The sequence below is a fragment of the Notolepis coatsorum genome, assembly GCF_963971535.1.
Source record: "Notolepis coatsorum genome assembly, chromosome: 6".
NCBI lineage: Eukaryota > Metazoa > Chordata > Actinopteri > Aulopiformes > Paralepididae > Notolepis > Notolepis coatsorum.
In genome coordinates, this window is record NC_140170.1 from 160,254,738 (window position 1) to 160,268,262 (window position 13,525).

At 46.5% G+C, this 13,525-nt stretch overlaps 1 protein-coding gene across 1 annotated transcript in view; it reads left to right on the forward strand.

Moving 5' to 3' along the window:
• Positions 1 to 8,516: 8,516 nt before the first annotated feature.
• The window catches only part of LOC311230618 (uncharacterized protein), a 74,007-nt gene continuing 68,998 nt past the window's right edge, over positions 8,517 to 13,525 (forward strand). Inside the window, 1 exon segment of the mRNA XM_084316953.1 lies at positions 8,517 to 8,604. The gene's annotated coding sequence lies outside the window, so the exon portion shown is untranslated.

Here is a 13,525-nt window from a genome sequence, read left to right on the forward strand (position 1 = left end):
TTCCGGTATGGACCCGGTCTATCGGGACGATGAGGTCTGCATGGTCGGAGCCTATCAACAGGGTCGGGGTAGCGCCGTCTATGAGCGGGATAGGTAATTGGCGCAGGTGCACATATTTATCCATCAACTTGGTGACAGGGTAGGTGTACTGCGATAGTCCTATTTCTTTGCTGGTGAAAGCATTTGTGATCTTGTACCGTCGCTCTGGCTGCCCGCTTGCTGCGATAGTGAAGGAGACATTCTCGCCCTTTATCGTCTTTAAATCTCTTCTTATTGTCCGAATCGTCATTTGGTTCTCGCTCCCCCGCAGTCCCAGCTGGGCCGCAGCGGACGCGAGCAGAAGGGTCTTCTCTGACCCGTCATCAAGGACGGCGTAAGTGTCCATGACTTTGTCCCCGTGGCTCAGGAGCACTCTGACTACTTTGAGGAGCACTCGGGGGGTCTCGCTGTGCTGGTCAATGTGGAGCACTCCTGTCTCGGGTGGTGACGTAGACTCTATATGGTACGAGTCGCACCTTGTCCGCCAGTGTCTGCCGTAGCAGTCGGGACAGAAGGGAGCGGTCTGGTGGAACTTTGGTTCTGGTGCCACCGCCTCGGCGTGGTACATGACCGCGACGGGCCCACTCTGTTGTCCTGGGTGACGCTTGTTGATGTCGTGCAGGACCTCCAGGTGGGTGCCACCGCACCTGCTGCACTTTTTCTTCAGGTGGCACTCAGCTGCTAGGTGGCTGCGCGCGCAGCGGAAGCAGCGGCGGTGGTCCTTGACCCACTGGCTCACATCATCCGTGGTCAGCTTCTTGAAATCTTCGCACTGATGGAGCCGGTGTTCTCCCTTACAGTACTGGCACTCAATCTTCCACTGGTCCTCTTTCGTCGAGGGGGTGCCGTGGTTGGAGTGCTGCGGTACTGCTTCGGCTTGGTGCATAACAGTCACCGATCTTCTTCCATCATTTATTCTCCTGGGTCCCTCTCTGGAGCTTGGCGTGCTCCGCCCGAAGGTGTCCAGTCGTAAGCTGCTGACCTCTCTCGCCAGGAAGTCGGCTAGATCAAGGAGGGATGGCTCGGGGCCGTCGGGATCTCGGTAGTCCCTCTGCCGCCTAAAGGGCTCCTGTCTTGCGGGTGGCAGCTTCTCCAAAATCCTCAACGTTAGAGTTGGCGTATAGCTCATGCCTGCCCTTCTCCCGTTGAGCTCCCAGCATCCCCACCAGGGACTGCACTTTGATTGACAGGTCGTCTAGTGAGCGATTGTCTGTGGCTGGGGGTAGGCGGTCAATATGCCTTATCTCTTCTATTACGTAATCCCATATACGTCCATATCTCTGGTCCAGCGCCGCAAGGGCCGCTGTGTATGGGGTCGAAGAGGTGGCATAGGCTAGCGCTATGTTGTGCGCTCGGGGCACTTTCAGGTGCTGGAGTAATATTGCATACTTGTGGCGTTCATCAGCGACATCCACCAGCATTGTCTCTAAGCACATCCGGAGCTCCGTGTACTGTGCTCGATTCTCATGGATGAAGTTTGGAATCGTCGGTGTGCCAATGTATGATGTCATGGATGACTGGCACATCGGTGAGCGTTGGGGGAGAGGCCTCCTAGGCGAGTCTCCTCTGGCGTGTCGTCTTGGGCTGTTACTTGGTGGGTACCGAAGGTCGGGTACCCAGGTGCTGTTCCTCGGGGCTGGCGGTGCGTCAAACTCACCCGTGAGTTGAGTCGGGGGTTTGTAGCGCAGGGCCTCGGGGCTGACTTCTGGGCTGTACTGGACCTCCTGGTCCTGAGTACGTCGCTGCGGGTCGGGGCTGTACTGGGCCTCCTGGGCCAGAGCACGTTGCTGCTGGTCGGCTTGACACCCCTCCTCTTCCTCCTCCTCTTCCTCTGCTAGGACCTGGAGTCTTCTGTTCAGTCTCTCGGCGTGGTTCGGTTCCGTTACCCGGTTGCTGGGTCTCGTATGGACCGGCTGGGGAGGGGGTTCGGAGACGTGGACAGGATCCTCCTGTAGGCGGGGTCCCGGGTCGCTTCGTCGGGTAGGGGAATGTGTCCTAGACCCATGTCTTGACGACCTCTGAGAGCTCCGTGCGGAGTGAGGGGGTGTCGCCATGGCAACCAGTTTGTCCATCAGCTCCGCCTGCATCCGGTCGCGCTCTGCCTCGCGCCGGGCATGGGCTGCGTCGCGCGCTGCTTCGCGCTGGGCATTGGCGGCGTCGCGCTGCGCATTGGCGACGTCGCGCTGGGCGTTGGCGCTGGTCTGGGCAGCGTCGCGCTGTGCGTTGGCGACGTCGCGCTGGGCATTGGCGCTGGCATGGGCGGCGTGGAGCTGTGCATTTGCGACGTCGGCGCGGCTTCGCTCGATGTTCTCTTCTGTCTGGAGGCGTCTGGTCTCCAGTCTTATTCGGTCGTCCTCGCTCCTTTGTTGCGCCTGGAAGCGCTCTCGCTCACCTGCGTAATGTTCGCGCTCGCACGTCTGTTGCGCTTGAAGTCGATCGCGTTCGGTGGAGGCTGCCAGGGTGGCGATGAGTGCTTGCGCCAGCATCTTGTCCGCCTCGCTGGGGGAAGACGCCGTTCGGGGCGATCGGCTCCCGGCAGTACTTGTTGGAGATCCATTCTCCGGTTGCGTACCGAGGAGATCCGTCTCCTGGGTGCGCGTCTCTCTATGGTTGTCTTCCTCCCGGGGGTGATCGGGGGCTATTTCTTCGGTATTATCTGGGGGTAAAGTCGTGTCAGTTCCCTCCTGGTCCCCACCGTGAGCTTGGTCAGTTACATTAGAGCCCACTAGGGCCTCTGTGGTCGGGGTAACCTGGTTGTTAAGGTCAGACATAATTTTACTTTCTACTTTTTCCGCGTTTAACTTCCCTTTAAAGCTAGGTATTGGACTGACAGAGTATGCCTCTAGGTAGGGAGGTGGCTGTCGTCTGCGCTGCGGGCGATCTAGCTTAGGAGAACCGTTTGTGGAGTGTTCGTCATCGGCCATGCCAATATTAATATTATATTAATATTACGCTAATTATTATCTCGGCTATCGAAGGACCAATTGTAACTGAGGGGTACAATTCCCTGACTGTATTAATCAAGTACTGATATCATTAATCACTACCGTCTATGTACTTCTGGCCAATACTGTACATAAGTATTATTAGATTAGAACACTCCACAAGAACACGGTTTTCCACACAAAATACTCGGTTAGAATATTTATTACATAAAAGGGATTAGATTACATCACTTAGTTGCGCTTATAAGGCAAATAGAATGTGCATAGGCGATCAATAGTGCATATTAAGAATTATCTCTATGGTTATTCTGGGATAGGGGGTACTACCGGTTGTAAGCCAGCAGAGGGAGGCAAAGCTCTAGGCAAGTCAATGGTTCAAGGAGGTGATGTCATCCCTGTGTGGTCAGCGGGGAGAGGCAGCCTGATCCCAGGGTGCGCGCCTTGCAGGTGAAGGTAGAAGCCGTGGAGCCTCTGGTTCGACAGAGACTGGCTTGAATGTTGTCCCCACGGGCACGTGGATCCCACAGTAGCAGTGGGGTAGGCGGTTCTCTGTTCCAGCAGCTTGGTCAAAGCAATGAAGAATAATAATCCTTGCCCGGAGAGTGGCACTGCCGGTGGGGTGTAAATCCCCCGTGGTGCTGCTGCTCCGGTGTAGATATCCTCTCCGGTGCGGTAGTGCACGGTTGACCTTGACGTTACTATACTATTAGCACGGGCAATAAGTGCTCTATGTCGACGCACAATTACTCACTCCACGTGGTCTTTGACTCGTAATGAAGGTTTACTAATGAATAGAGAACGATACGACAAACAGACGTATTTAGGATAACACAAGACTATATTGGGGCGATACGAGCCCTGCTGTACCGCACGTTGCGTAGTGGGTAAGGCTTTACTTGGTAACTGCACCAGACTGAACTGAAGGCGAACTGAAAGGGAACTGCAAGGGGGGTTCTACATTTCTTGCGCCATATATATATGTACCGTGAACAAATAGTACCTATCTCATTTCTGTCGCCTCTCGGTCTCGTAGCCGTGGGCGAAAGCGGGCATGTTTGGGCAAGTCCTGGCGGTAACTTTCAAGTCAGCTCGAGGGGGTAAGGCTTTACTCGGTACCTGGCGCCAGGGGATCGCTTCCAATAAGGGAACGAATATTATGGTCTGTCCTGTAGACTAAAGGGATATTCAGTGCATATTGTACAAGGAATATACAGGGGATATCAAACGATATGCAGATATTATACATGGGATCTCAGGCAATAAATATATATATTCGGTTTAATCTGACCCTTTGTAACAGGGACCCTCACTTACCCCATAACCTTTTCTCTAGCACCACCATCAGGCCATGAGTTTAAAGTCTGCAACAAGTAATGGCTGGATTGTCATGCAATCTGGTGAGCACATTCATGATCCCACGAGAAAGAAGCTTTTATTAATGATCACTAGAGGAATTTTATTTTGGTGACCCCATGACCTTTCCTCTAGTGCAGTGGTTCTCAAACTACGGGTTGCGACCCAAAGTGGGGTCGTGGGTAGGTGACAGTGGGGTTGCGCATTGGCAAGTAAAAAAAAGAAGCAAAATAAAAAACTTTTGCAACATATTTTATTTTGGCTAAATATGCCATGTTTTATAAATGTGTATTGATAACATAGTGCTGTAATTAAATTGTCTAATAAATATGCATGATCAAGTTCAACAACGTGTGCTTTTATTTTTATATTCCTTAATTCCACGTTGAAATTCCACGATACATTAAGTGTGGGGTTGCCAAAGAAAATCCTAGATAAAATGGGGTTGTGGTATAAAAAAGTTTGAGAATCCCTGCTCTAGTGCCACCATTGGGAATTTTTTTCAAATTAATGCATATCTTGTGACCTGTTTGTTTTGTGTCATCAATTTAGCTGTGAACATTCATGACCCAAAGACAAGGACATCTATTCATTTTCCTCTAGCGCCACCATCAGGCCAAACTGAGAACAAAATATCTTGAAAAGTAATGGCCAGATTGCCATAAAATGGGTGGATGTCCCATCAGGCCAAACCTTCCACTTTCAAATGAGCATAATTATTATCTGCTGACCCGTTGTACAGTCACAAAATTTGCTGTAAACATTCATGACCCATAGAGGGAGAAAGCTGTTGATTTTGGTGACCCTATAACCTTTCCTTTAGACTAAAGTGCCACATTTAGGATTTATTGCCTGGATCTGTTGAGACTGGCAATATCAGCAACTCTTTTACTGTGCACTGTCTCAACTAAATGAATGATATGAGTGATGCAAGCACTGTATTTGCCCTCTTCCTCACAAAATAGACTTTGCTATCAACTCTTGCTTTGACAGTTTTATGGGACTTTCTGTAAATTCCAGTAAATCACTTATCCAATGAAATGCATCTTATATAAATGAAAGACTCCATTCATAATGAGTTACTGGTTTGTTAAATGAACGTGCTGATATTTCAGCGACCACTAGCTGTGAAGTGAGCCTGCGATTACATCAGGAAACAGACAGTGCACACCGGCAGAATTCTGACTATTCACTTATAATACAATCGTGGCTAGACATTGCTTGATGAACACTGATCGATTAATCATGTATATATCCAAATTAATATATACAACTTAAACTTAAACCTCTGAAGTGTGCAAGTCAATGATGAAAGGCTGCTGTAGTTTGGGTGTGCAGTATTTTTTACTCAAATACTTTTTTTAATTGTATTTCAGGCAATAAGACTTATTTTCCTACTTTGAGTTTACTAGAAAGCTCTAGGTTGGCTGTTCAATATTACATTTTCAAATATTACATTTTATACCACTCCTACACAATGTTGTAATTGAACTAACCACAATGGTGCTCAGAGAGAGATGCTACAGCATACAACGACCTGGGAACCCACCCTCATTATTAAACTGGACTTGAAGAAGTCTTTATTCATTGCACACATTGCAACGTAGTCATGCAGTGAACACACACATGCAATGGGCAACACATGCATTATTCTGGGGTCGCCGATGAAATCTCTTCTCTGTGCTTGATCCATCCCATCATCCCTTGAGAGGGTGGTTGCTGCACAGCTGCAATCCCACCTCGACACAATCTCCACGAACCCTTTCAATCCGGTTTCCGCCCACAACACAGTACCGAAACAGCCCTTGTCAAAATCACCAACAACCTCCTCTGTGCAGCTGACTCTGGACTTCTCACCATCCTCATCCTCCTCGACCTCAGTGCGGCATTCGACACCATCTCCCATCCAATACTTCTGGACCGCCTGGCTGGCATTGGGATCACTGGTGTCGCACTCTCCTGGTTTACATCATACCTCACTGACAGACAACAGTTTGTTCAACTCAAGACCCACAAGTCAGGGTGTTCAACTGTTTCACTGGGTGTCCCCCAGGGGTCAGTATTGGGTCCCCTCCTATTCACCATCTATCTCCTTCCCCTGGGCACAATCCTCCGTCACCATGGGGTCCACTTCCACTGCTATGCAGACGACACACAGGTCTACATCTCCTCCACACCCACCACTGCCCTTCCCCCCACCTCCCTCACCACCTGCCTTGAGGACATTAGGAGCTGGATGAGCAGAAACTTCCTGAAATTAAATGGCAACAAAACTGAGGCCCTGCTCATCGGCTCCAAATCCACCCTCACCAAATCACTGTATTGATTGATTGAACATTTTATTAACAGATTGCAGAATGGGTACAATACAGTACAGCTCAATACACACAATTGTTAAGGGGATGCAGACCAGAGAAAGACTTTCGTCTTGTTTACACCAGGGTCCCCCATTTTCAATTCATCATAACATGACAGATACATGACATACAGATAGACGCCACATCTATACATTTATGACATACCAGATTTACAAGTACAGTACTGTTTGTGATACAAAAAGCGTCTAAAAAGAGAGTATACATTTGACATAGAAACTGTACATTGGAGGAGGTTGGGTAGGTGGGGTGGAGGTGGGGAAACTGTACATTGGAGGTGGTTGGGTGGGTGGGGGTAGGCGGGTAGGCGTGGTGGGGGAAACTACATTGGAGGTGGTTGGGTGGGTGGGGGTAGGGGGGGGGGGTAGGCGTGGTGGGGGAAACTACATTGGAATATCGACGAAACCTTACTTGGTCCCAAGAAGAGGGTCTTGTGTATTATTGGGTTAGGACATTCAAGGGTACTACGACTATGCTTGCACCTCATGGTACCAAAGCACCTCAAAGGTCCTTGATTGATTGATTGATTGAAAAGTTTATTAACAGATTGCAGAATGGGTACAGTACAGTACAGCTCAATACATACAATTGTTAAGAGGATGCAGACCTGAGAAAGACTTTCGTCTTGTTTCCATCAGGGTCCCCCATTTTCAATTCATCATATGACACACACGACATACAGATAGACAGTACTGCTACATCTATACATTTATGACATACCAGATTTTCAAATACAGTACTGTTTGTGATACTAAAAAAATCCAGAAAAAGAGTGTATATACATTTGACATATAAACTGTGCATTGGGGGAGGTTGGGTAGGTGTGGTGGGGCTGTACATTGGAGGGGGGGGGTGGGTAGGGGGGGGACACACTGTACATTGGAATACTGACATACATTTGACATAGAAACTGTACATTGGAGGAGGTTGGGTAGGTGGGGTGGGGTTGGGTGGGGCTGTACATTGGAATACTGACAAAGCCATGCTTGGTCTTTATTGTACAACTGGGTTAGGACATTTGTAGGGGCCAGTTTTGAATTGCAGTCTCCCGTAGGTGTTCTTTGAGAGTGTTTTTGAAGGTGGGGGGGGGGGGGGGTTGGGTAGGGGGGGGGGACACTGTACATTGGAATACTGACATACATTTGACATAGAAACTGTACATTGGAGGAGGTTGGGTAGGTGGGGTGGGGTTGGGTGGGGCTGTACATTGGAATACTGACAAAGCCATGCTTGGTCTTTATTGTACAACTGGGTTAGGACATTTGTAGGGGCCAGTTTTGAATTGCAGTCTCCCGTAGGTGTTCTTTGAGAGTGTTTTTGAAGGTGGGTAGTGATTCACATTCCTTTACAGCTTTGGGTAGGGCGTTCCACATTGTTGTATTTGTTGTGGCATAATTGCGAAACGTGTTTATTCCCTTGTTTGAGCCGAATCTGGGTTTTACATGATTTGTGGAGCTCCCTCTGGTGTTGTGATCGTGGTATTCACTGACCGTTGGGAAGTATTTTGACATGTACATGGGTACCTGTCCTAAAAACAAGACTACAAACATCACAAAACAAACTGGTCAGGCTACTTTAAAATATATATATATATTTTTTAAATATGTTAGTTAATTTCAACATGGGAGGGTTAAAATCTGCTAGAGAAACTCTATTATTTGCATTATAGTCGCGGGTATGATAGATAGAAGGATGCTATTCTACGCCTGGCCAGTATGAGCGCTGTAGCCCACGGAGGCAGGGCTATCAGTCAGTCAGCACTCAGCAGGCACTGGCGGCCATCTGCTGCAGTTCAACAAGCGCAGCAGCAACTAGCGGGAATGGAAAATGGAGGATTGACCGAAGAATGTGCGAGAACACAACATAATATCATCGGTAGTTCTAGTTTGTAGGTGGGTGAAATGTAATAATCGAACAGTTAAAAGGTTGAATTTGTGTACGTTGTACTCGTATGTCTGTTGTTTCTGTTTGTTCAGCGCAAATCGCAGCCAACGCTATGTCCGAGGCGAGGTGGAACAGTGAACGTTAGCTGAGCTAACGGCTAGCTAGCGTAACCTTGTTTACCGAGGTTACCTACCTACCTCGGCTGCAGTAACGTTAGCTAGCTGCCCAGCGACAGTCTGCTAACACTTCTTTGAAAGTATTTGATATATCAAAGTATATTTCAGCTTCAATAGCTTTAGGTGTAGCGTTTACAAAACGAGATTTTTTATTTATTTTTTGCTCTGTTTCCAGTGTCTGTAACGCAACGTTATTGTTCTGTTGGATACGTTATGCTGGGATGTAAAAGGCGAACATCTCGCCGTGTGCGTTAGACTAATCCGTGCATTATTAACGTTAAGCTGACGGTACGTTGATTGACATTCTTGTGGTCGACTCAAAACACTAACGTTATAGTGTAGCGTTATGTCAGTATTCGCTTTGCACGTTAGTAGCTAAGGCCCCGATTCACGTCATGAATTATGGTTCATACATATCTGTAACAATAAAGTTGGTCAAAGAAAGGATACGGTTATGATTCTCTTCAGTGGTTCAGATTATAGCATTTTGATTATTTCACATCTAACGCTGGGCAACACTATGCACTGTTGCTGTGTGCAGCAGCACCAGGGTGGCAGACGGGTTGTGTGCATTAGCTTCAACACTAGCGCCACGCTGAACACAATAAGTAATAACCGCTCTGTGAAGAAGACTGCTCACTACTACTGTAGTCACCACACTACGACCACCGTGTCACCGGACACAGTCGATCAATCTGATTTTGGTTCCGTCTTTCCTCGCTGCCGTTGCTCTGCTATATATCGTCATGCGAGGAGGGATGTTGAACCGAGGGCTGGTGCTGTGGAGGAAGCCAGGCCTGCTGCCTGCGAGGCTGAGCGGTGATCACCCGCAAGACGTGTCGACGGTCACCACGCGTTTTTTTTTTTTTTTTTATCACAGCGATCCAAATGTGGCGCGGCTTCAAACATATCTATGCTGGCAACGTTGAGGTATGAATTGATATTGGATCGAGAAGTCTGCCGACCATTCCTTCGGTCATCATTCTATTGAATGCAGCGGGCCCCTCCCACACTTCGTTGGCTACAGTGTCCCTCGCTTTCACGTGGCAGGGTGTCGTGACCACACCACAGACATGCCATTGTTGGAGAAAACGTTTGTTCCCGCTGCGGTTGGGTTGCATATAATCGAAGCTGCAGCGCAATAAGACTGATGTCTGTTGAATTGTTGACGTGTATTGTATGGTATTTGTGTGTAGATGTTTTGGCACTTCTCCGCGGACGTGCCACATGGGTCCATGCAGCTGGTTGGACCCAATCTATACAATAGACCGCTGCCGTGTTTCCGGTTGCTCCTGTGTCTACACATCTCCTGCAGCTAACGTTATGGGACAATTAATGACTATTCATCATGGATATTAATAGATCACTCCTAGCTTCATGCACCTGTGGATCCACTAAACAAGGCATTCTAATACACATTATCTCTCCGATAAGGCAGGGGATTTTGAATTTCTAGGTGGCCAGTTAAAACCGTTGGCCAAAACAAGCATTGCAAAAAGGGTCACCAGCAGTGCATTCATCCGATCTGCAACATCCGGTCATTTAGCGATTATCAATTTGGCTAATTTTCCTCAAATGGAGCTATGAAATCTGACACGTGAATGCAGCTGGTTGGACCCAATCTATACAATAGACTGCTGCCGTGTTTCCGGTTGCTCCTGTGTCTACACATCTCCTGCAGCTAACGTTATGGGACAATTAATGACTATTCATCATGGATATTAATAGATCACTCCTAGCTTCATGCACCTGTGGATCCACTAAACAAGGCATTCTAATACACATTATCTCTCCGATAAGGCAGGGGATTTTGAATTTCTAGGTGGCCAGTTAAAACCGCTGGCCAAAACAAGCATTGCAAAAAGGGTCACCAGCAGTGCATTCATCCGATCTGCAACATCCGGTCATTTAGCGATTATCAATTTGGCTAATTTTCCTCAAATGGAGCTATGAAATCTGACACGTGACTGCATTTGCACGTGACCTGGCATGCCAAAATAAGTGACTTAGCAGTTAACTTCAATTAGGGAAATGCTTGTTTTTTTTTGGAAAGGAAAGTTATCTGAAAATGCAATCGCGTGTCAGATTGTGTAGCTAAAATCTTGAGCTTTTTTGCGAGATTTGCTTAATTAACACTTTGATTGCCAGCGTGGCGTGCACTATTTATCATTGAATGCCACCACCCACTTCAATGATGGCGCTCTAAACGCATAATCTCTGTCTTGAATTATGGCTGTGTCTAATCTCTCTGCCCGTCGTTTATCAATGACTTGTTTGCAGTCAACATTGTCGAGATGTATTGTTTTTTTACCATTTCCGTTTTATAGCATTTTGAAAAGCCCTCATTTTTCAGGAAAATGTATAGATTCCGTGATAAACGCCCTTTACTGGAATATTCTTGCATACACAAAAAACGTTTTTATTTATGAATAGTTTTCAAATAATCGCTAGATTATCAATAGTATATGTGCACTTATGCACGATATAGAAGCAATCTGAAAAATATATTCTCATTTCCTGATCAGCGCGCGCACACACACACATGGGGCACACGCTTATATATAGGTCAAAACAGATCCGATTACCCCAAGACTGGTCAAATAAATTGCTTACCAGTTACCTCAGATCAGATGTTATCCAAAAAGATTATTCCAATTCCTGATCGCCATTCCAAATATCGATCGCGTTTATTGATTCAGCGTTGGTTACTGTAAATATGTATTCCACACGTTTTCCGGCTCTGCGATCAACTTGGGTCTCTTCAGATGCCTCGTAAGTAACTTGAGGAGGGCCCCCCCCCACCCCATCAGTCTAAACCAATGGGGTGCAGTTACACAGGGAGAAACGATCAGGGTGGTATTTTCCCAATTGAGCTCAGAGAGTCTGCAACACTAGCGTGAGGCTCGATTGATGAAATATGAATTCAAATTGCTAATACAACGCGTCTGTGGCACTCAAAGTGTTAAGGTCTAGCACCAAAACATCTCAAAATAAATATCATTGCACGTTAGACTGCAGGACTTTGTTTACAACAAGGCACTAAGCCCGTGTAGGCCATACGAATTGCAAAAGTAAGTAAAGAGTTGCAGTGCAGTTGTCGGTAGTCACACTGTAAAATGGTTCAGTGTGATGTTGCTCGTCTTGACAAGTGACTTTCACACAGAGGATTGTTACTGTTAGCGATTGTGTTGTGACACAAATGTTTTAACATTTATGAGTCCCCATGCCATGATACATTCATAGGCTCACTGGATGCTATCTCTTGTTTGAACCACCCAGGGGACTCTACTGGTGCCTTCAACATGACAGTATGAAAAACACTAATTTCTTGTGATGGAAGTTGACTTGTATTTGAGTCGGACTCTAAATCTTCAATGTTTATTTGCGTGCCCACGGTCAATAGAGCCAGTGGAAAATGGGAAAGATTTGAATCAATCTTTTGTTGATTTTCATGCTGACTGTTGTCCATGTTGTGATTCGCTATGAGAGTGTAGCTTAACACTAGAACAACTGGGCCAGTCATCATGTGACTTTTTGAATTTAATAATTATGATTTTAGTAGGGCTGACATTCGATTTATTTTTTTGGAATTCGAAGCTTCGGGGCCGAGATTCGATTTTAATTCGAAGCTTCGAAATTTAAACTTTGTCAACTTTGTCAGTGCTGTAAAGTTTAAATCTTAGACAAACAAAACACTTTGCTTTCATGAAATATTGTAAGCCGTCGTTTGAGGCTTTATAAAAGCAGCACAATTAACACATCTGTCAGCGCAGAGTCTGACCTCATCTTAAATAACAAACGGCATTGCTCGTTGTAGTTAACAAAGAGGCAGAGTTGATTTTGCACACATATTTTTAATTTTTTAAATTTTTTTTAATCTAATTTAATTTCGAATCCCATGCCCATCGAACGAAGCTTCGAAGTATTTAAGACAGCCCTAGATTTTAGTATTCTAATAACTGTTGTTCCTGTTGATGTGCAGATTGATACCCCCAACGTCTGTGTAAACAGGACTGCCAGCATGTCAGGACAAGGGGTCATAGGCCTTAACACATTGGGCGCCAATAACGTCGTACAACGTGTTTCAAGGTCATGCTAATTCTGCCAAACCACGGTGTACGACGTTATTGATATCATATTTCATTTTTTCGCCATGGTATTCATAATTCCCTCACCCAACCTCGGCTGATACAGTGGGAGCCTGCACAACTCTGCAACGCTTCAATACTGCCGCCTGGTGGATGATCGGGCGAGTTACAACTGGAAATGGATCTCTGGTGATCTCTGTGCATCTTGGAAATGCATCCGGCACTCGCATATTGTTGTGGGACTCTAGACACACATCCTTGTATATGGATCGCTGCCATAACTCAATAATCAATATGATTTGGGCATTTATTATCATTATACAAACCGGAAATGGATCTAGTAGATCGTCGTCAAATAAGTGGGATCTTTTTCCTCCAGTCTCATCGGCGAACGGTAAGAGGACAGTAACGTTATTTACAGCGTGAATGTTTATTATTATTAATGCAAACTGCTCTGATCAATATATCACCCATACTACATAAAGCATTTACTGACGATCACGGAATTATAAACGACCCCCCCCCCCCCCGTTCATCCGCGCATGATGAGTCATAATGTTTAGGATCATGTACAGTTGACATTTTTAATATAGCGTGTATCGGCAATAAACTGCAGTTGATGATCTATATATGCGCTTATGCCTATAACTCGCGTTGTAGGAATT